The sequence below is a fragment of the Heloderma suspectum genome, chromosome 2 (assembly GCF_057233095.1).
Source record: "Heloderma suspectum isolate Gila_16-S chromosome 2, 16-S_ref, whole genome shotgun sequence".
Classification (NCBI taxonomy): domain Eukaryota; kingdom Metazoa; phylum Chordata; class Lepidosauria; order Squamata; family Helodermatidae; genus Heloderma; species Heloderma suspectum.
This window is the reverse complement of record NC_139459.1, coordinates 377,740,127-377,761,017: the sequence shown is the minus strand read 5'-3', so window position 1 is coordinate 377,761,017 and position 20,891 is coordinate 377,740,127. Positions and strand designations below refer to the sequence as shown.

General features: G+C 51.7%; 1 long non-coding RNA gene and 1 pseudogene across 2 annotated transcripts in view; one reads left to right on the top strand and one right to left on the bottom strand.

Annotated features, from left to right (window-relative positions):
- Window positions 1–20,891, top strand: part of LOC146356295 (uncharacterized) — an 867,031-nt gene that overhangs the window by 733,227 nt on the left and 112,913 nt on the right. The gene's annotated exons all lie outside the window — the stretch shown is intronic.
- LOC146356298 (BOLA class I histocompatibility antigen, alpha chain BL3-7-like) overlaps window positions 5,698–20,891 on the bottom strand; it is a 22,959-nt pseudogene continuing 7,765 nt past the window's right edge. Inside the window, exons 3-8 of the transcript XR_014787286.1 lie at window positions 15,620–15,895; window positions 13,676–13,966; window positions 12,710–12,793; window positions 11,932–11,964; window positions 6,551–6,584; window positions 5,698–5,731 (exon numbers count right to left, since the gene is read on the bottom strand). The product of XR_014787286.1 is annotated as a BOLA class I histocompatibility antigen, alpha chain BL3-7-like (transcript). The remainder of the gene's footprint in view (window positions 5,732–6,550; window positions 6,585–11,931; window positions 11,965–12,709; window positions 12,794–13,675; window positions 13,967–15,619; window positions 15,896–20,891) is intronic.

The following is a 20,891-nucleotide window of genomic DNA, read 5'->3' as shown; positions in this document are numbered from 1 at the left end:
TCAGTACGAATCCAAGGCAAACCATTCAACATCACAGTAATTCAAGTCTATGCCCCAACCACTGAGGCCGAAGAAGCTGAGGTTGATCGGTTCTGTGAAGACCTCCAACACCTTCTAGAACTAACACCAAAAAAAGATGTCCTCTTCATCATAGGGGATTGGAATGCTAAAGTAGGAAGTCAAGAAATCACCGGGATAACAGGCAGGCATGGCCTTGGTGTACAAAATGAAGCAGGACAAAAGCTAATAGAGTTTTGCCAAGAGAACATGCTGATCATAGCAAACACTCTTTTCCAACAGCACAAGAGGCGACTCTACACATGGACGTCACCAGATGGTCAATATCGAAATCAGATTGATTATGTCCTTTGCAGCCCAAGATGGAGAAGCTCCATACAGTCAGTCAAAACAAGATCTGGAGCTGACTGTGGCTCAGATCATGAGCTGCTTCTTGCAAAATTTCGGCTTAAATTGAAGAACGTAGGGAAAACCACTAAACCGTTCAGGTATGACATAAATCATATCCCTGATGAATATACAGTGGAGGTGAGGAATAGATTTCAGGGATTAGACCTGATAGACAGAGTGCCTGAGGAACTATGGACGGAGGTCCGTAACTTTGTTCAGGAGGCAGCAACTCAATCCATCCCAAAGAAAAAGAAATGCAAGAAAGCAAAGTGGCTGTCTGATGAGGCTTTACAAGTAGCTCACGAAAGAAGGGAAGCGAAAAGCAAGGGAGAAAGGGGAAGATATACCCAACCGAATGCAGAGTTCCAGAGAATAGCAAGGAGAGACAAGAAGGCCTTCTTAAATGAACAATGCAAAGAAATCGAGGAAAACAACAGAATGGGAAAGACTAGAGATCTCTTCAAGAAAATTGGAGATCTCAAGGGAACGTTTTGTGCAAAGACGGGCATGATAAAGGACAAAGAAGGCAGGGACCTAACAGAAGCAGATGAGATTAAGAAGAGGTGGCAAGAATACACAGAAGAACTATACAGGAAAGATCTGAATGTCCCTGAAAGCCATGATAGTGCGGTCACTGAACTTGAGCCGGACATCCTCGAGAGTGAAGTTAAGTGGGCCTTAGGAAGCATTAGTAACAACAAAGCTAGCGGAGATGACAGTATTCCAGCTCAGCTATTTAAAATCCTAAAAGATGATGCTGTTAAAGTGCTGCATTCAATATGCCAACAAATCTGGAACACTCAACAGTGGCCACAAGACTGGAAAAGGTCAGTTTACATTCCAATTCGAAAGAAGGGCAACGCCAAAGAGTGTTCAAACTACTGCACAATTGCGCTCATTTCACATGCCAGCAAGGTGATGCTCAAAATCCTACAAGCTAGGCTTCAGCAGTATGCGATCCGAGAACTACCGGAAGTACAAGCTGGGTTTAGAAGAGGCAGAGGAACTAGAGATCAAATCGCCAACATTCGCTGCATCATGGAGAAAGCAAGAGAATTCCAGAAAAACGTCTATTTCTGCTTCATTGACTACGCTAAAGCCTTTGATTGTGTGGATCACAACAAACTGTGGCAAATTCCTAAAGTGATGGGAGTACCAGACCACCTTACCTGTCTCCTGAGAAACCTGTACGAGGGTCAAGAAGCAACAGTAAGAACCAGAGATGGAACAACCGATTGGTTCAAAATTGGGAAAGGAGTACGACAAGGCTGCATATTGTCACCCTGCTTATTTAACTTATATGCAGAGTACATCATGAGAAACGCCGGGTTGGATGAATCAGAGGTCGGAATTAAGATTGCTGGGAGAATTATCAACAACCTCCGATACGCAGACGATACCACCCTAACGGCAGAAAGCGAAGAGGATCTCAAGAGCCTCTTGTTGAGGGTGAAAGAGGAGAGTGCAAAAGCTGGTTTGAAACTCAACATTAAAAAAACTAAGATCATGGCATCTGGCCCCATCACTTCCTGGCATATAGAAGGGGAAGAAATGGAAGCAGTGACAGATTTTACTTTCTTGGGCTCCAAGATCACCGCAGACGGTGACTGTAGCCATGAAATTAAAAGACGCTTGCTCCTGGGGAGAAAAGCTACGGCAAACCTAGACAGCATAGTAAGAAGCAGAGACATCACCTTGCCGACAAAGGTCCGTCTAATCAAAGCTATGGTTTTCCCAGTAGTAATGTATGGCTGTGAGAGCTGGACTATAAGGAAGGCTGAGCGCCGAAGAATGGATGCTTTCGAACTGTGGTGCTGGAGAAGACTCTTGCGAGTCCCCTGGACTGCATGGAGGTCCAATCAGTCCATCCTAAAGGAAATCAACCCTGACTGCTCATTGGAAGGACAGATACTGAAGCTGAAGCTCAAATATTTTGGCCACCTAATGCGAAGAGAAAACTCCCTGGAAAAGACCCTGATGCTGGGAAAGACTGAAGGCAAAAGGAGAAGGGGACGGCAGAGGATGAGATGGCTAGATAGCATCACTGATGCAATGAATATGAACTTGAGCACGCTCCGGGAGAGAGCGCAGGACAGGAAGGCCTGGCATGCTATGGTCCATGGGGTCACGAAGAGTCGGACACGACTGAACAACAACAACTAATACCTTAAACCTGGCCCGGTAGCAAATAGGCAGCCAGTGCAATACCCTCAGCGGAGGTCGATGCTGAAAAGGGGCAGCTCCCAACAACAGCTGGGCGGCTGCATTCTGCACAAGCTCCAGCTTCTAGACCAGCCTCTAGGACAGCCCCACATAGAGCGCATTGCAGTAATCCAGCCTTGAGGTTACTAATGCCTGGACCACCGTGGTCAAGCTGTGCCTGTCCAGGAGAGGCTGTAGCTGGCGAACCAGCCAAAGCTGGTAAAATGCACTCTGAGCCGCTGCGACCACTTGGGCCTCCAGCGACGACGATGGATCTCACAGTACCCCCAGACTACGGACCTGATCTTTCAGAGGGAATGCAACCCCATCCAGAACAGGCAAAAAGCCCATGTCCTGGACCCGGGAACCACTCACCCACAGGGCCTCCGTCTTGCCAGGATTCAGCTTCGGTTTATTGGCCCTCATCCAGCCCCTTACTGAGTCTAGGCGCTGATTCAGGACTTGCACAGCCTCTCCTGATTCAGATCTCACAGGGAGATAGAGCTGTGTGTCATCAGCGCACCGACGGCATTTAGCTCCAAATCCCCTAATGAGCGCTGCCAGCGGCTTCCTATAGACGTTAAATGACACTGGGGACACTCTGCAAATCAGCGCAGGCTGACACAAGGCAGGATACTGGGAGATGGGGCGGGGGGGGGGGGTCACAGGCACAAGCAACCAGCCACCTGGAAACGGTGGAACAATCTCTCTCACCAGTCCAGCAGTGCAGAGTGCCCAGTCCTGTGTATGCAATCACACGAGCAATTTTTGAAAGCCTATTGATGGCGTTTTTGATCTTGCAAAAGTGAAGTTCAAATAATTAACAGCTAACGGTTGAATCCAGTATGAGTCCTACTTAGAGTAGACCCACTGAGTTCCTTGCAAGAGGAAAAAAGGCGGGATATGAGTGCAATAAATAAATAATAATAATTGAAACGAATGGGACTCAAGTCTACTGAGTAGGACTAACATTGGATTCAACCCTAAGAATGAGAACAAGGTCCTCCAATGGAAGTCTCCAGGAAGCAAAGATGGCCTCATGAGGAAGAAGATGCTTTGGCAATTTTCTGTCCCATATCTTCATAATAAAAAAAAAATCAGCTGCAGCCCAGAACTGGAGGCATAATTCTGTACTTTTTAGGGCTACATGGGTTAACTGCACTGTCTTTTCTAGAAGCTGTTAAAAAATTACAGTTGGAAGGCAGCATTTTAAGAAGGCATCCCCCCACCACGTCGATTTCTATTCCACGCCGGAGGAAAATGTCTCTTCTGAGACGGTGCCCTGTGCAATTCTGACTTAAACTCCTGACATTAATCAGCTGAGATTTCTTTTCTCGGGCCAAAGGCTAAGACGCAAACGCCTCTTCGGGCTGCAGCTGTGCAGAAGGCAAATCCCGTCGAGCCGAGCTCTGCCGTCAGCAGCAGACCGAAGACCTCTCCGAAAGGAGAGGAGAGAAATCGGAACAAGGACCGATCCACTCCTGCTGTCTCTCTTTCCACCAGGAGACCTGCCAGCCCCGAGGCAGGCTGCAGAGGAAAAACCGGGAGACTCTGACTGGGATGAAGCCAAGAAGATGAACCCCCAAAGTCCCATCCAGCCTGGCGGGGGGGGGGATCGCGGCGTCTCTCTCCAGGCGGAGGAACAGGCAACAGCCCCGGGGGGGGGGACTGGCCAGGAATCACGGGGCGAAGCTTGCTCAAGTACAAGCGCGCGCTGGGCAGCTGTGAGAGTCGTTGCCGAGGCTGGGGCGGGGGGGGATAAGGAGAGGCACAAGAACGCCCTCCCAGCCCACGTTACTCTCTCGCCCGAACTGAGTGCGACGCGTTAGAGGGCACCCCGCAGAACCCAGACCCTGCTGCAGGGCGAGGGTTTCAGGGGATATCCTGTGGTTTTACTTTTTGTGAACCGCCCAGAGGGCGTTGGCTATTGGGCAGTATAGAAATGAGATTAATATAATGTAATGTAAACAGATCTTCCGTATATTCTTGCCACCTTTTCTTGGTCTCTTCTGCTTCTGTTAGGTCCTTGCCATCTTTGTTTTTGATCATACCCATTTTTGCCTGGAATTTACCTCCGATGTTTTTAATTTTCTGGAAGAGGTCTCTTGTCCTTCCTATTCTATTATCTTCTTCCGCTTCTGCGCATTGCTTGTTTAAAAATAATTCCTTATCTCTTCTGGCTAACCTCTGGAATTTTGCATTTAATTGGGCATATCTCCCCCCATCACTGTTGCCTTTTGCTTTCCTTCTTTCTTGGGCTGCTTCCAGTGTCTCAGCAGACAGCCATCTCGCCTTCTTGGTTTTCTTTTTCTTTGGGACGTTTTTTGTTGCCGCCTCCTGAACAATGTTGCGAACGTCTGTCCATAAGCAACTGACCGAATAAACAACAACAACAAAGAGGAGATGAGGGGAGCTGCATTCTCCATCCAGAGATTCCAGGACTCCCATCTGCACCCTGAGCTCTGTTTAAATGCGGGTGTACAAGCGAATCAAGGACTGGCCTTCGCCAGGGCCTGGCTGCTCCAGCAGTGCCACCACGTCCTCCTCCTCTTTGGAACGGCAGCTGCTCCCGGGTTGGGAAGGGGCGAGGCTTGGCGGCGGGAGGCTCCCTTTCCCAGCGCTAGGAGGGAGAGAGCAACTGGGGAGAGGAGGCGCCCTGCAGCCAAGCGCCTCCTTCCCCTGCAGGGCACCTCCCTTTCCTGCCCCCTCGCTGCCGCCACTGCCATCCTGCGGCTGGGAAAGGAGCGCCCTGCAGCCCTGTGCCTGGGATGGAAGCACCACAGCCTCCTCCAGCAGGAGCAGCAGGGCAGGGAGGGGGCAGCAGCAGAGGATTCCCTCCGCTGGCATACTGCAGGGCCAGGCACAGCCTGTTGAAGTCCCCTTGAATGCACCCCCATCCTCCCTCTGTGGCTCCAACACCTTCTCCCACACCCCAAACGCCTCTCCCTTCCATTCCTGAGACGGGCAGCACAAGGCAGGTGGGGGTGGGGGGAGATGAGGGGTTTCCTCAAATAGGAGGAATGGGGGTTGGGTTCTCCATATCAAGGCCTTGGCCTCTCAACCGACTCCCCCTCCTCTGCCACTCACCTGGGTTGGGGCTCCTAGATGGCTGGGTTGCTCCCTGCTTTGGAGAGAAGGAACATGGCATTAGCCTCTCCCCAAATAGTACCCGTGACTGACAACTTGGAAGGGGGCGCTTTTCTGTTTTCAAGGGGTAGACCTCCGAGACTTTATTTATTTATTTAAAACATTTCTATCCCGCCCTATATCATTAAGATCTCAGGGCGGCATACAGATGAAATCAATGTAAACTATATAAAGCAATGAATAATTTGACACCTAAAAACACTGAACTATTAAACAAGCTAATACCAGTTAAAAGCTAAAACAATAAAACAGTTAAAACAATGTGTTAGGGAATGTATTTAGCCCTCAAAGGCTTTGGTAAAAACCCACATTTTTACTTGGCGCCGAAACGAGACCAATGTCTGCACCTATCGGGCTTCCAAGGGGAGGGCATTTCACAACCGGGATGCCACAGCAGAGAAGGCCCTCTCCCACATCCCACCATACCGTATGTCTCGTACTGGTGGCTTCATGACCCTCTGGGAGGAGGCCAGGATGTGCAACCAGGAAAGTCTTCCCTGGTTGGCTTTTGGGCAGCTGTAGTGGTTTCCGCGCTTCCCGTCACAGAGTCCAGATGCTCTTTAGTTAACCCAAGCGACATGGGGACCAGGCTGTGCCCTGCAGGCTCCAGGCTTGGCTCTTTGCGCAGAACGAGTGGGGTTGGTGAACGCTGAACGGAGTGGAGGGAGAACGTCTGGTATCAAGCAGAATGTGCTTGGGAGATCCCATGGGCGTCTTTCTCTCTCCCCCACAGCAGCCGCAGGGAGAGGCACAATCCCTCCTGCCCTTTGGGGTGCGATTCCCTCACACTTACCCTTGCCGGAGCTGTCGGGAGCTTCGGTCGCTCGCTGGAAAGGAGAGAAATGAAAAGGAATCAGTGTCCGACTCCTGGCCCTTTCTGGCTCTTGCTTTCAGACACGGACACGCTTCCCAGTCAGCTACGCCTAACTGCTTTAGCCCCAGAAAACAGCACAGAAATAGACACATGGAAGAATTATACAAATTTAAAGCTGTACCCAGAACAAATCTATTTTCCTAGATGAGCCTGGGAGGGCCAGCCATTTCCGGGCGATGTTCCTTCCGGAGAAAAGCTACAAAGCAACCTGTCAGCTGCCAAGCAGTTGCAACGCCCTGAGGGTGCAGCCTGCTCCAAAGCATCTCTCTCTGATCTGACCAGTTTACAAGAGGGACATAGGAAGAGCCCTGCTGGATCAGACCAAGTGTGAACCTGGCGGACTTCTTCCACAGTAGCCCTTCTCTCTGGAATTGTCCTCCTCCCTTTGCTACTTTTGATGGAGCCTCCAGATGTTATTCTAAAAGAATTGCATTGCAGTGTTGTTCTTATGTTTTTTTCCAGACCTGATTTGTGTGTGTGTTGTTGTTGTTTTTTTACAACACTTACAACAGCCTGTTCAGTGCAGACTGGGCAAATGCTACAGAGGGTTTTCAGGGCTGCTCTGCCTTTAACTGCTTGCTGTTTCTGGTGCTCTCATTGTTTCTTTAATGATTTATGTAGCACCAACAGCGTGCGTGCCGCTTCACAGAGGACACGAGGCCAGGTCTCTGCCCTGAGGAGCTTACAATTTAAAACTCGACACGGAGGAGACAGAAGAAGGGAAAGGAAATGTAGGCAAACAAGAGAAGAAGATGCAGCTGATGATTGTACGTGCTTGAGCTCAGTTACAGGCTGAGTTACAGCAGGGCGTGGGAACCAGGGGTTGTGCCCAAGGTTTTGAGGAGGGATTTCAAGCTAGTAAGGAGGGAGGGAGGGAGGGAGGGACAGAGGTGGCACCGCATAATGTTCTCCATTCGTTTTTCAGTTTTACTGTAAAATACAATTACTCTGGAAGGCAAAAGGAAGAGGGGCCGACCAAGGGCAAGATGGATGGATGATATTCTGGAGGTGACGGGCTCAACCTTGGGGGAGCTGGGGGTGGCAACAGCTGACAGGAAGCTCTGGCGTGGGCTGGTCCATGAAGTCACGAAGAGTTGGAAGCGACTGACCGAATAAACAGCAACAATAAACAATTACTCTCCTGGGTTTGGATGACAGGCCAACCCATGGTGGGTGTGAACAACCCTAGAAGAAGCCACAGGTTGTCAGGCTGGCTTGAAAAACAAGCTACCCCACGGAAAGTGCTCCGGGTTTGGGCGACACGACAACCCACCATGGCTAGCTGCATGGGAACGCGGAGCTGGGCCAAAGGTATCAAGAAAAAAGGATTTTGAGGAGGGACTTGAAGCACGTAGGGAGGGATCTGAAGGAAGCAAGAGAGGGGGCACCATAACAGCATTCTGGGAGGCAGTTCCAAGCATATGGGGCAGCAGGACGACTGGCTGTTGTTTTTCTAATCATGTGGGAGGTTTTAATTACTGTTTATTTCCCCTTGGGTTTTTTTCCTTTTCATTTCATTTTCACTGTAAAATAGTGCATGTTCACTATAACAAATGGAAAATGAGAAGAAAACAGCAATGCAAGCCTCCCTCTAACATCAGGGAACAGAAACTGACATCAAGGGGCAATCAAGAGAGGCTATTCAAGGGGCAATTACCTGGCTATTCATCAGCCACTCCGCTGTTGTGTTCAGCGGGAACCAATAAAAGCAACAGAAATTGCAAGCAGGAAGCCTTTAACAGCGCTTGCGAGGGACCTTTGTGGAACAGGATTTACTTGTGAGTTAACACTATGAAAGGGTCTGGTCACAGGGATGGGGTCGGTTGCCAGATAAAATAGTGCTGCATTAAGCGGTGAGTGGAATTAAGTTATTTTAATTCCACTTCTAGCTAATTGCAGCAAGCAATGCCTCAGTGGCACTAAAGAGTTCAGTGGAGAAGCAACCCTAGTCTAGCATTCTGTTTCCAGTGGTGGACAGCAGGGCAATTCTGGAAAGCCCCCAATGTGAGCATGAAGCCCACCGCTCTGCAATGTTCTCTTCCCTCCGGAATCTGGCACTGCGAGATTCACGGCCACTGACCACGGAAGTTCCTTCTAGCCATCATGGAGCATTTCTGACAGCCCTCTTCTTCTCCATCCCGCTATCTAATCCCCCTTTCAAGACGTTTAAGCTGGTGCCTAGCACCCCATCTTGGGGCAACAAATTCCAGACATTAATTTTACATTGTCTGAAGAAATACTTCCCTCCATTTCACCCAGTGCCAAAGCCAACTGATTTCACTGGGTGATCCCAAGCTCTAGTATTACAAGAGAGGGAGGAAAACTTCTTCCTCTCTGCTTTCTCCACACTGTGCAGAATTTCACACACTTCTCTCATGTCCCCCATAAGCTTTTTTCCTTATCTACCCCACCCCACCCTCCGGTCATAAGAACACAATAACAAAAGAAGAGCTGTGCTGGGTCAGACCAAAGGCTCATCTCAGGGATGGGGAACCTCTGATCTGCAGGTCTAACCTGGCCCACAGAGGCCCTCCTTCAAGACCCGGGACCCTCCCCAAGCCCCCTGCCCCCAGAGGGAAATCCCCGCTGGTCAGAGAGAGCAGCTTCCTCTGCTGCTCATTGCCTCTGTGCGGAGAAAGGCAAAACGGAAGGCCACGTGAGACCTGTGGGCGGCTGGGGTCCAGGGCCAGGGTCTAGGCTGCCTCGTGCTGCCCAACCTGCTGGATCGTTCTGGGCCAGGGCAACCCAATCCGTAGACCAAAACACATTGGGCACTCCTGGCTTATCATGTCCAGATTCTGTTCCCACAGGGACCACCCGGTAGCCTCACTGGGAAGACCACAAGCAGCCCTTTGCTACACCTTTTCCAGCCATCCGAAACCCTGCGAGGAGACTGGATGTGTACAGTGCTGTACATAATAGTAAAGGTTTGTTAAAAAATCTTTAAAACCTGGCATTTCTACACAACTGGGGAAGAATCTGAACTAGCACCTCTCCAGCTGAACAATGACTAACTATAATTCAGGTAAAGACTCCTCCAAAACAAGGTAGGGTCCCTGTAAATGCCAGCAGAGGAGGCCAAGCGAACCTCCTCGGGCAGGGAGTTCCAGAGCTACCTAGAGGGCATTGGGCCTTATAGCCGCCCACCACTCCTCAGACAGCGGGATCTCTCCTAAAAGTGTCTGCGGTGCCAATCCATGCAACACTCCTGTCCTTGATGTGACTGGGTGGCCAAGAGAAGGAGGTGTCAAGCAGGCAGTGAGTTAGAAGCAGGGACCTGAGGAATGGAGAGAGGGCACAGAGCTGAGGAGGTGGAGGCAGGGGAAACCACACAGAGGTTTCTCAAATGCAGCCCCTTCCCTTGACCAATTTGCTCTTTTGAGCTGTATGGAATCAAGGAAGGGGCTCCAATCAAGGAAAAAAAAAAGTGGGGAGGGAGTCCCCTGGGACCACCTGCTCCCTTCCCCAGACTCTGGGAACAGTGAGCTGGTTTGCACATCACAACTACCCATGGATTGTTTAAGCCCTGGGCTGTCGTGAATGAGTGGGAGTGAGCGAGTGTGCTGGCAGCTGCCCTGCTGAGCTAAAGAAGCCAGGGATGCTCTGTCCCTGGGTTGTTTAGGGTGACGTCCAAACCCAGAACTGTGGGTTGTTGGGGGAGAGGCAACCCAGAGTTAGAACCCATGGTTTGTTTTTAGCTTACAAGTCTGGGTTTTTCTTCCACCAGTGACCTCCAATTTTGGGTTCAAAGGTCATGATCAACAACTCAGTGGGCGGGGCAGGCTGGCAGGTTAAACAAACCCTGGGTAGCCATGATGTGTGAGCCGGGTCAGAAGCTTCTCAGTCAGGAGAGGGACACCGCCCCGCCGTGGTTTTCATGAGTGCAGACAAATTGAAAACATCGCCTATCAAATCTGTCACCCCAGCTAAGAACTGGTTTGAGAAGCATCAACAGTAAAAGAGCGGAGGCAGGAAGGGAGTGGTGTAGTGAGTCTGACCGCAGAAGAAATGGCAAGGAGTCGGGTCGGGTGTTGAACTGCCACAGAGTCCTATATGCTGCTTGTTAAATGTATAAAACCCTGTTAGTGATAGAACAGAGGGTGGTTTTCTTGTTTCTTAGAGCAGGCCCCAGATATACTGGGCAACGTTCGTAGGCTTCACACACGGGGAGACTGGCATCAAGCAGGCACCAACCCTCATGTTAACAATTGCTCGCTGTCGGACGCTGATAAAGGTTTAATCCTCATGTCAGCAGTTACGCAGCGGCCTAATTTCCTCTGTTTGCTTTACTGTTCTGTCTCACTGAGGAAATGGAGGAGTCACTGAGGGTTCCTCACTGAGGAACTGGAGAGGGTTCCTTTCCCACTATGTTGGAATGTCACAGGAGAGGTAAATTATTTACCTGCCTGAAATGCTTTGTGTATGTTCTAAAATACTAGAAAAGGGTATACAAGATTGGGGTGAGGTCAAGCTACTTTGGTCTCACTCCAAGGGCGAATACGCATGCTACCAGCCTGGAGAACTTTTGGTCCCAGAAATGATGTTTCATATGCTGTTGATTGGGCCCCCCGGCATCCACGCAGCTTTGAGGAGGATGTCAGCTTCATCGGCTGAAGAGATGCATGAGCTTTCTTCGTGCTTTCATTCTGCATCTCTTTTCTGTCAATAAACTGTTCTTCCTTCCACAAGGGGTCTAGTTTCATCTCGGTAATGCAAAGGATCTATTTTGGCTAGACCCTGAGTAATCAGACCTCCAGATTAATACAAGTGAACAGAGAGAAATTAAGAGACCGAGGGAAGCACCATCTCTTAATTTCAAGGGGGAGGGGGAATAAGTGTGGGTGCAAAATTTACATCCATAGTTGAGCCAAGCAGCTAAATCTGAATGTTTCTAATAGATCGACAACCCTATGTTGAGAACTTCCATCCTGCTTTTCTTCCCCTCCTCTCTCAACCACCGCTTCTTAGATCATTTATTGTTGTGAGCCTGACTGAAAATATTTATACCGAAGGGGGGCATACAAATCCATTAAAGCAGGCAAGCAAAGCAAGCAAGCAAGCAAAATTAGAGCCCATCCCTCAGCCTGGCTGCAAACTAAGGAGGACCCACCTTTCCCAGGGGCCTTCTTGGGTGGGAAAGAGAACTGTGCTGCTGGCAATAGCCCCTGTGCAGCTTCGGGGGCCGCCTAAGGCTTGGAGAGACACACACGTGCATATCACGTAATCCCCCTAGATTCCTATTTCCCATCCTAGCTTGCCCCATGTTGGATTAAAAAGGCGAAGAGGAAGGTTTCACTCACTTGCTGTTGCTTTGTAGCCATCTTGACGTTTCTCTGCAGAGACAGAGACAGAGAGTCAGAACTCAAAAGTGACCCCCAGAGGTCATCCATTCTCACCCTCTGCACTGAGGAAGGGCCCCTGGAAGACGTTTCTCCAGCCTCTTCCTAACAGCCTCCAAGGAAGGAGGTCTCACGAGCTCTCCAGGAAACTGTCATTAGGACAAAGGCTTTCCACGCATCCACCAACCACCTGATTTGCTCCAAAGTAACTGTTGCTGCCTCTGGTCCTTCCCCCTGGAACAATCCTGGAGGAGAGCTCAGGACAGCATCTGAAGAAGCAGGTTGGAGGGGGCTTTACCCTTATTTTCAGATTGTTGTGCTACTTTTCAACCCACTTTGAAAGGATATCACTCATGTAGGTATCAGTCATGTTGGAACCCTCCAAACATCAGACTGACTAGGTTTGGATGAGCCACAACCCTAAAACAGAACATGGGTTATGCGAGGGTTGTTTAACCCCCACATAACCCATGCTCACTGGGTTCACACAACACAGTAACCCTTGAGCGGGGGCTGCAATTCAAAATAGCAGCCGCATGCACCACAGCCTCACCGTGGGTTGAATAACCCCTGGTGGGCTGTATGTTGTGTGAAGAGCCCCACTGCGTTGAGTTGGATCGCAAGGCCAACACTTGAGACAGGGAGGACAGAGAAGCCCAGCCAGGCCCCAAAGTCATGGACTAAATTAAACTTCCCCACCCCGCAAAAAGAGGTAGACTCAGCAGGGAAGTTTACTTACTGTAGAAATAGATCCCAAGGATCACAGCCACCACCAGGACAGCGGCCCCCACGACACATCCGATAATGAGCCCCATGTTGGATGCTAAAGTGGAATTGAGAAAAAGAGCAAAGCAACTGAAGGGAAACACAAAACAGTCTTGTCCTGTTAGCAGGGAGGCCCTAGATGGCTGAAGGATGGGGAGTCAATAGAGTGGGAAGACACTAAAGTTGGTGGAGGGAGGTATCCAAGGAACAGCCCCCACCCCCTGACATCATCCCCTGTAAAGCTTTGCAAAAGTCCTTCTAGGGCTGGGGTGGGAGGTGGGGGGGAAGCCATAATAAGGCTTTACTCCTCCTATCGTGTGATACATCTGCCTAAGTGAGAGAGTCTTCTCTGCAGTGGCCCCATACCTCTGGAATAAGTTGCTGTCGGGGGTCCACCATGCTCCACCACTGCAGGCTTTTAAGAAGGCCTTGAAAACATATTACTTTACCGTGGCCTTCTCCTGACAGGACTGCTGTTGTTGCTATTGGTTTTATTGTCGCCTTTTATTGTTGTTTTATTGCTATTTTATTGCATTCATGTTTTGACAGTTTTTAATATTTTAACTGTTTTTCTGTATTTTATTGCTGGAAGCTGCCATGGGAATACTTCTGCCCTGAAAGGCAGCCAAGAAATATTTTAAATAAATAAAATGAATAATAAAAATGTTGGCAAAAAATCTCGTGGTTTCACAGGCACTCAGGCTTACAGAGAGATACAGCCAGATTTTGCCACTGACATAATTTCCGTTTATGACCTACAAGGCAGCAGGGTGCCTGCCAGAAAGGACGACATCGGAGTTGAAAAGCACAAAATCCAAATCATTTGCTTTGCACCCAAGAACACATAAACGGAATCTGTGTCCCCCTTCCTTCTTCTGTGGGGAAAAATTCTTCTCCCAGAAACCCCCCCCCCCCCACAAAGAAGGCTCCAGTCCCTCACCAATAGAAGGTTCCTCCCAGGCAAAGTCCAGAGGCTCCAGCAGGCCATCATGCGCCACGTGGCACCGGTAGCGGTCACGGTCCTTGGGGTCGATCTTGATGCTCAGCCAGGTGTAGTAGGTCCCGTCCAAGTTGGGGGCCACAATCCCACGGAGGGTGTCCTGCACCCAGACCTCCCCATCCCTCCTCCAGGTGGCGTCGATCTCCTTGGGGTAGAAGCCGTGGGCCTGGCACACGAGGGTCTCCATGCCGTCGTCTTCCGCCTTGCTCGTCACCTTCACTGCGGGGGTCTCTGCAAGAAAAGCAGCTTTGGAGTTAGCACAGAGCCTCCCCAGTGCCTTGCAGGATGGATTGTTTTATTTGCAGAGCAGGAAAACGCCCCTTGTGGGATCTTGTCCTACCTCATAGATTGAACACTCCTCCCTGAAGGACTCCGGAGAGGTTTTCTAAACCTCGAAGCAAGGGGATCCCTCAGCCTTCGCTGGCATCTTGATATGCTTTGAAAATAATCAGCTACAATGCCTGGTTCTGCGACCTGCCCAGTGTGTCTTAGGGGCAAATATCACCTGGACTCCGTGGTGGAATTTGACTCAGATTCCTCTGAAATGAGGGTCATAAACTGAACTCAGCTCAGGCTGGTCCTGATTATTCCCTTCAAGGGAGGGGTGCTGCCCTTGCTGCTCTTCACTCCCCTTGAATTCCTGTCTCTTAGTTCCTCCATTAACCATACCTCGTATTTGATTCATTTTTGTGAACAAAGCAAACGCCCCTGGAAAGAGACAGAATCTCTTACAGTCCTCTGAGCTGCTCAGAGATGTTACAATAACTCCCTTCTCCACTGCAGATCTACCAGGAGTGGAGATAACATGAGGTTACCAACAGGGCCAACCGGCATTTCAAGAGGATGTAAAGTCACAAGAGAAGTTATGGGGTCAGTGCTTTTGTTATTTTACACTGGATCAATTTTAGAAGAGGTGGTATTCTGAGATGGGGCAGTCTGTACATCCTCAGCGTATTACTACAGTGGCTTTTTAAACCCCGTTTCCATCCAAAATCAAAAAGCACTCTGCACATGCCCATATGCAACTTCCAGTGACCTCAAGGGTAAAATCCTCACAGAAAATTGTGTGTATGGAGGATACTCTCCCCTCCTCCATGAAACTCTGGAGTCCTCGTTTTGCAATTATTATCTCTGTTCCCCGCAGATGAGCAAGTCCTGGGATGTGTGACTGGTGCACATGGGACTCCTCTACAGGGGAGTGAAGGATCTTGTCCCCAAGGCAGTGATGGAGGAGGGGAGAAGGGGATCTTGGCCTATAACTCGGGGGGGGGGTGGAGTAAGAGGTAGGGAGAGGAGAGGTAGGTCTCCTTTAGGGCAGAAAGGGCAGAGGCAGCTCTCCCAGGGCGGGGGGGGGGGGCGTTCCTGCAACATGGGGTGGACTCACACATGCAGCCCCCTCCCCACCTGCAGTCTGAACTGGCCCGGCCCAGCAAACCCTCGACCAGGCAATTTTCCCGGATCGGATCGTGTGTTCTGGTGTCATTTTCAGGCTGGATCGGCCCACGTGGAGGAAGGAGGTGGGAGGGCGGACTGTGCCACTTCAGGCGCGGGTGGAGGGGAGGCCATGTTGAAGAATGCCCCTCAACACTAAAAATAAATAAATTCCCTGCGAGTACAAACTGTAGAGGCGTAAGGGAAGAAAATCCAGCCCCCCATCGCTGCCTCCACTGGGCAACTTTTCTACTTCCCGGGGTTTTTATTTTTAAAATCTGGGCGCTTGTTGAAAATCCCTCCCTCCACAGGGGTCTGAAGAGGGACGGTCCTGATATGCCACCTTTGGGGTCTGTGGACTGTGCTCCCGGCTAGGAGGAGGGAAGCCCCCCCAGCCCCCCTCCCCCAGCCCCCCTCCCCGTGACGCACCGCTTGCTCCCCCCGTGCACACACCTGTCCTCAGCAGCGTCTCCTCCCCGTAGCCCAGGTACCTCCGCAGCCACTCGATGCAGGTCTCCTCCAGGTAGGCCTTCTGATGCTGGGCAATGGCAGGTTCAGCCTCCAACTTCCTCTTGGTGTTTTGTGCCCCGACATCGGCCGCCGTCCAGGTGAGGGTCTCCTTGTCCAGGCTGATGTAGTCCCTCCCGTCGTAGCCGAACTGCATGTACCCCCCTCTGCTCCCGTCTGCCCTCAGCTCACAGCCGTACATCCACTGCCAGGCGTGAAGTCCTGAAAGAGACACACGGATGAGGTGAGGTGAGGCGACGAGGGGGGACCGGACCGGGGCAGCCATGTCACCCCGCCCCTCCGGCTCCCCTGCATCAGGCCCCACAAAAGGGGCTCCGGCCCCTGGAAGAAGCTGTCAGAGAACAGGTGAACTGGGAAACCAAGCGATGGACAGACAGTGGATCTTCCTGACTGCTGAACCGAAAACTGGCTAGTCGTGACTGAAATCCGGAGAGCCTAAATGCCGCCACGTCCTCCTTCTGAATCCCCCTTTTCTCTCCCCGAACTGGATCTGACTGATCCCCCCTCACCCCCCGACTCTGCCCACGGCCTGGGATGCGCCTTGTCAGTCAGAAGCAGCCCCCCCCCACATCCTAAGAAGGCGCGGGGGGACGACCACCCCATGTCCCCCCCGCAGGGTCGGATCATGCCCATCCCTGTCTCTGTGACTGTGGTTTTTGAGCACCCGAGGGTGGGGGGCTCCGGTCTCCCTTCCCCACTCCTCCTCCTCGAAAGAGAACCCTAGCATTTTTTATGGGGGGGGTGGGGGGGGTCGCCTTGGTATTGCAAGGAGCAAGGTTGATGTTTGCCCCCCTCCCCCCCACTGAGTCTCCTTGAGGCCCAGGATGAGAAAGGCAAACCCAAGAGGCCCGTTCCCCCCTCCGCCTGCTCTCGGAAGGAAAAGGGCTGATTTTGGCATCGCCCAGAGAAACAGCCTCTTTGCCCTTCTCCCCCCAACTCCCAGATCTGCTCCCTGGGAAGAGGGAAACTGCAGAGGGGAGTCCCAAGGAAGTGGTTCCATGTCGCCCAGAATGAGAGGATCAGAGCCAAGGGCGTTTTGCCCATTCCAACATGCCCCCCATGCTTTGATCAGAATTCAGGCTGCCCTCACCCAAGATGGCTCCCTGCTGCTCTCACAGCCCCACTCAGTCAAGGACACGACCTAAAGGTTTTCCAAAAGCATCAGACAGGCTTCCCCACGTCTCCCCAACATGATCGTAATTGGCGGGGGGGGCGGGGGGGCACTGCACATTGGCAGCTTATTCATTCCAGTGGTATCGCTTTCCAGATGAATCAGTTTGTAGGCCCAGAATTCTTAATCTGGAATATACTGCTGCAGTCCTTACCCCATTTACTTGAGAGTAAGCCCCCACTGGGCTCCGCTGGACTTACTTCTGAGTAAACACGCAGAGGATCGGGCTGTCAAGTTGGCTCAAAATCTGTTCCTCCTGCTCTGTTTATTGTCTACAGCAACAAGTGTCAACCAGAACAGATGAGAGGGAGAGAGGCCTCGGTTCTTGCAGATACTTGGATTCTGGAATCTCTCTCGAAGGGGCAGCAGTCTTTGCAACCAGACACTTCCCCCGTTTCATCACAGACCCAGAGGAAACCATCCTCACCCTCCATCCTCCTGCAAGGAATCTGTCTAGCCCTTTTCCAAGAACAGTGGTCACAGGACTCTCCGTTGCCTTCCTCAGCATCCTGTGGCAATGAGTTCCACTGGTTCGCCGTGCCGCTCCCTGAAGAATATTTCATCTTGGACAAAGCTGAGTAGCTCTGGTTCTGCTGCTTCCCATGTCCTTCTTCTAGTCCATTGTTTATTTTGTACATCTGGCATTTTCAGCAACCAGAGCTGAGCGCAGAGCACTTCTTCAGAAGGAGGCATCACCATCCCATTATGGGGTCTGGTGGCCTTGCTCAAATCTGAAAGGGGCGAGCGCTGGTGGCTGGTGCCCTGGGGTGACACTGCCCTGGCTTGCTGGCCGTCTGGCATCAGCAGCCGCTGGTCAGGGCAGTGGAGGTGGCAGGGGCGAGGCAGCAAGCCTGGCCTGGCAGCCAGGGGGCGTGAGAGCACGGGCACCGTGTTTTGGGATCTGGGAGGGCTGGGGGCTTTCAGGGGGCCTAAGGCCCTTGACATTCCCACCTGGATTCCTCCCCTGTTCCCAGCGAAGAGGGAGCAGCAGCAGAAGCACAGATACCCAAACCCCACGTGCCTCCTGCCAGCCCACCCTGGCCTGTAAACGTGCCCAAGAGCCAGCCGGCCGGCCTGGCCCTGCTCCCTCGGAGACGATTCGGTCATAGCTCTGAATAAACTTCACAAGAGAGGTCACACAGTTTTGTGGGGCCTCGTAATTCTCTGCAGCTGGGACGAGCAGAGCACCGCTGGGGCCCACCGGCTGAGCGTGGGCTGCGCGGCAGAGGAACACCAGCACGCCTGCCGGCCTCTCAAGAGCCCCACCACCGCCAAAGGAGCCCCGCCTTTCTTTCGGCTCCGTGCAGGGGGGCAAACTTGGGAGAAAGCGCCTGGCTGGGAAGGTATAACCCTGCCCTGCTCACGCATGGTACCCCCAACTGGGATTGGGCCCCCATGGGCTTACACTAGAGCAGAAAAAAGTCAGAATCCTCTGGACACGACGCATTTGATGCAACGTCTCATTCAGCCCCCAGACTGCAAACTCCCCTCAGGCGCCACCTGGCTGGCTGCACCGTCTGCAGTAAGGGGGAGGCGGCGGCGGCAGCAGCAGCAGTGTTCACACTCAGGTCCCTTGCAGCGCCTTGCAGCATATTCATGGGAATGGGGACGGGGGGGGGGGGGGCTCTGCTGCTCAGTGCAGCGCCCCCCGCAGGGGAGGCGGCAGTGGGGGCAGGCCTGAAAGCGGAGCATTTTCGCCCACCCCGCCTGCCCATCGCAAGCGTGCCCCACCCACGGAGCCGTGTGCTGCCCGCCGGGACTGGGGGGCCATATCCAGAACGGTGCCAGGGGACGTGCAGCATTTCCTACTCTCTTCCCCTTCAACCAACGTGGTGGGCCTGAATGGGGTCTGGACAGAAAGCAGGTGGAGAGATCTGGATTCATTGGGCACCCTCAGTCTCTGTTTCCTTTCCCCAGTGTGATTCCCCGTGTGATCCGAGGCACGTTCGCTCAGAAGCGTCTTCACGGAAGAGAGCGCCAGGCTGCATCTGGGCCCTGATTCTGGTGAAGTGTAGTGGGAACGCGGAAAACTACTGCACGTCGAGGGGTCAGCGGCGCACCAGTTCTCTTGCCATGTCTAGAGTGCCACTGGGCCTATTTGTTGAACTGATGCGGTGGGGGGGGAGCTGTGCTGCCTCCCAGGGCTGAGGCTGTGATGCTGCGCTTGAGGCCAGCAGACGAGGCCTCCTGGCGCGCTCTCGAGGCCAGCCGGGAGCGGAGATGGGAGCTCTCTCTGTTGGGCCGGCAGCCTGCGCATTATTGGGGTTGGTTCTTCCTCCCAGCTTGAAGGCGCAGGGTGAGAGGGGTGTGCCGATGACCCCTTTGTTGAGATGAGGTTTGAGAAAGGGGGGGGAAGAAAGTGCCCACCAGGAGCATCTTTTACGAGACAGAGCTCTGGGAGAGGGTTGAGAGAAAGAGCCTTGACGCAGACCAATGGCGAACGTGCTGCGTACCAACCAGGCCGATTCTCGGGGTGTGCTCGCTGCTGGAGGGGGTTCCCAGCAGCTGGAGGGGCAGAAGCATATTAATCTTGCCTTGTAATTGGCTGCTATTATTCTGTACTGTTTTACTTCCTTGGGTTATTAGCCTCTTTTGGCTAAATAAACTCCGTTCCTTCACCCATGGTGTGTCCTGGGGTGCCAGTTCCATCAGCGCTGTGATTCCATTCAGGGTTTTAGAAACCACCAGCCCAAACTCTAATGGTGCTATCCAAGGTGCTGAACCCAGTTTGGGGGTAGGGCTCAGGGCCTTGGAAGCACCTGTCAGCACCTCGGATGGCGCCACTGGAGTTTGGGCTGGCAGTAACTGAAACCCCAAATGGAATCACACCCCTTTTGGGCCTGGAGTCACCAGCCACCACTGGGTGTGTTCTGAACATCCAGCAAGAGCCACTGCCCACTGGCAGCACAACTGGCAAAAGGTAACGGTAAGGAAAGCTAAAACGGGTCAGAGACAGAGGATGAGGTCAAAATACAGACAGGTGGTTGAGTACTGGGTTGGGGAGACAAAAACCAAACAGCCAGAGCCAGAGCCAGAGCCGGAGTCTAAAGACAGGCTAGTGGGTGGGCAGATGAGAATCATACAAAATGGAGGTGCTTATGGTTAGCACAGCTGATCTGAGAATTGGGGCTCAGCCAGCGCTGGATGGGGCAGCACTCCCCTTGAAAACACAGGTCTGCAGCTCCTTCTGGACCCAGCCTTGCCCTCGGATGCCCAGGTCTTGGCTGTGGCCAGGAGTGTCTTTCCCCAGCTGGGGCTGGAAAGTCAACCGTGCCCATTCCTGGAGAATACAGATCTGGCCAGGGTGACTCAGGCCTCAGTTACATCACGCCTGGATTACTGCAGTGCGTTCCACACATAGCTGCTTTGAAGAGTATTCAGAAATGCGACTCCCTCGCTGAAAGAGCTGCACTGGCATCCAATTTGTTTCCGGGCGCAATTTACTGTATTGGTAATGACATTTAAAGCCCACACTGGTTTAGGATCAGCGTATCTGAAAGAATGCACTCTCCCATACGAGCCTGCCATCTCCTGAGGTCATCTTCAGACGCCTTCTTGTTGTCCCAACAACCCCAGAGACATACTTCATTGGGACGAGGGAGAAGGCCTTTTCGATGGCCTCTCCTGGGCTCTGGAACTCCCTCCCAAGGGACGTCCACCTCACTTCCTCCTTAATCACTTTCTGGAAGCTGGCAAAGATCTTCCTTTTGGGGAAGGAATTTCACATGCAATTTTTTAACTTGCAGTTTTAATCTGCCTCTGCTTTTTGGAATATTTTAACTACTTTGACTGCTGCTGCATTTTTATTTTCTACAGCTGTTTTCCTGTTTTAATGTTTAGTATTTAGTTTTGTTTTAAAGTGTAAGGATGTTTTTAACTGTTATGTTTAATTTTTACTTCGACCTGCGCCTGGGATAAAAAGTGGTTGGGTGACCAGCCAGATGGGCGATTAATAAATCTAATAAATAAATAAATAAGTGGGGTAGAAATTATTTTTTAAAAATAAGTGATAAACCAAAGGGCAGA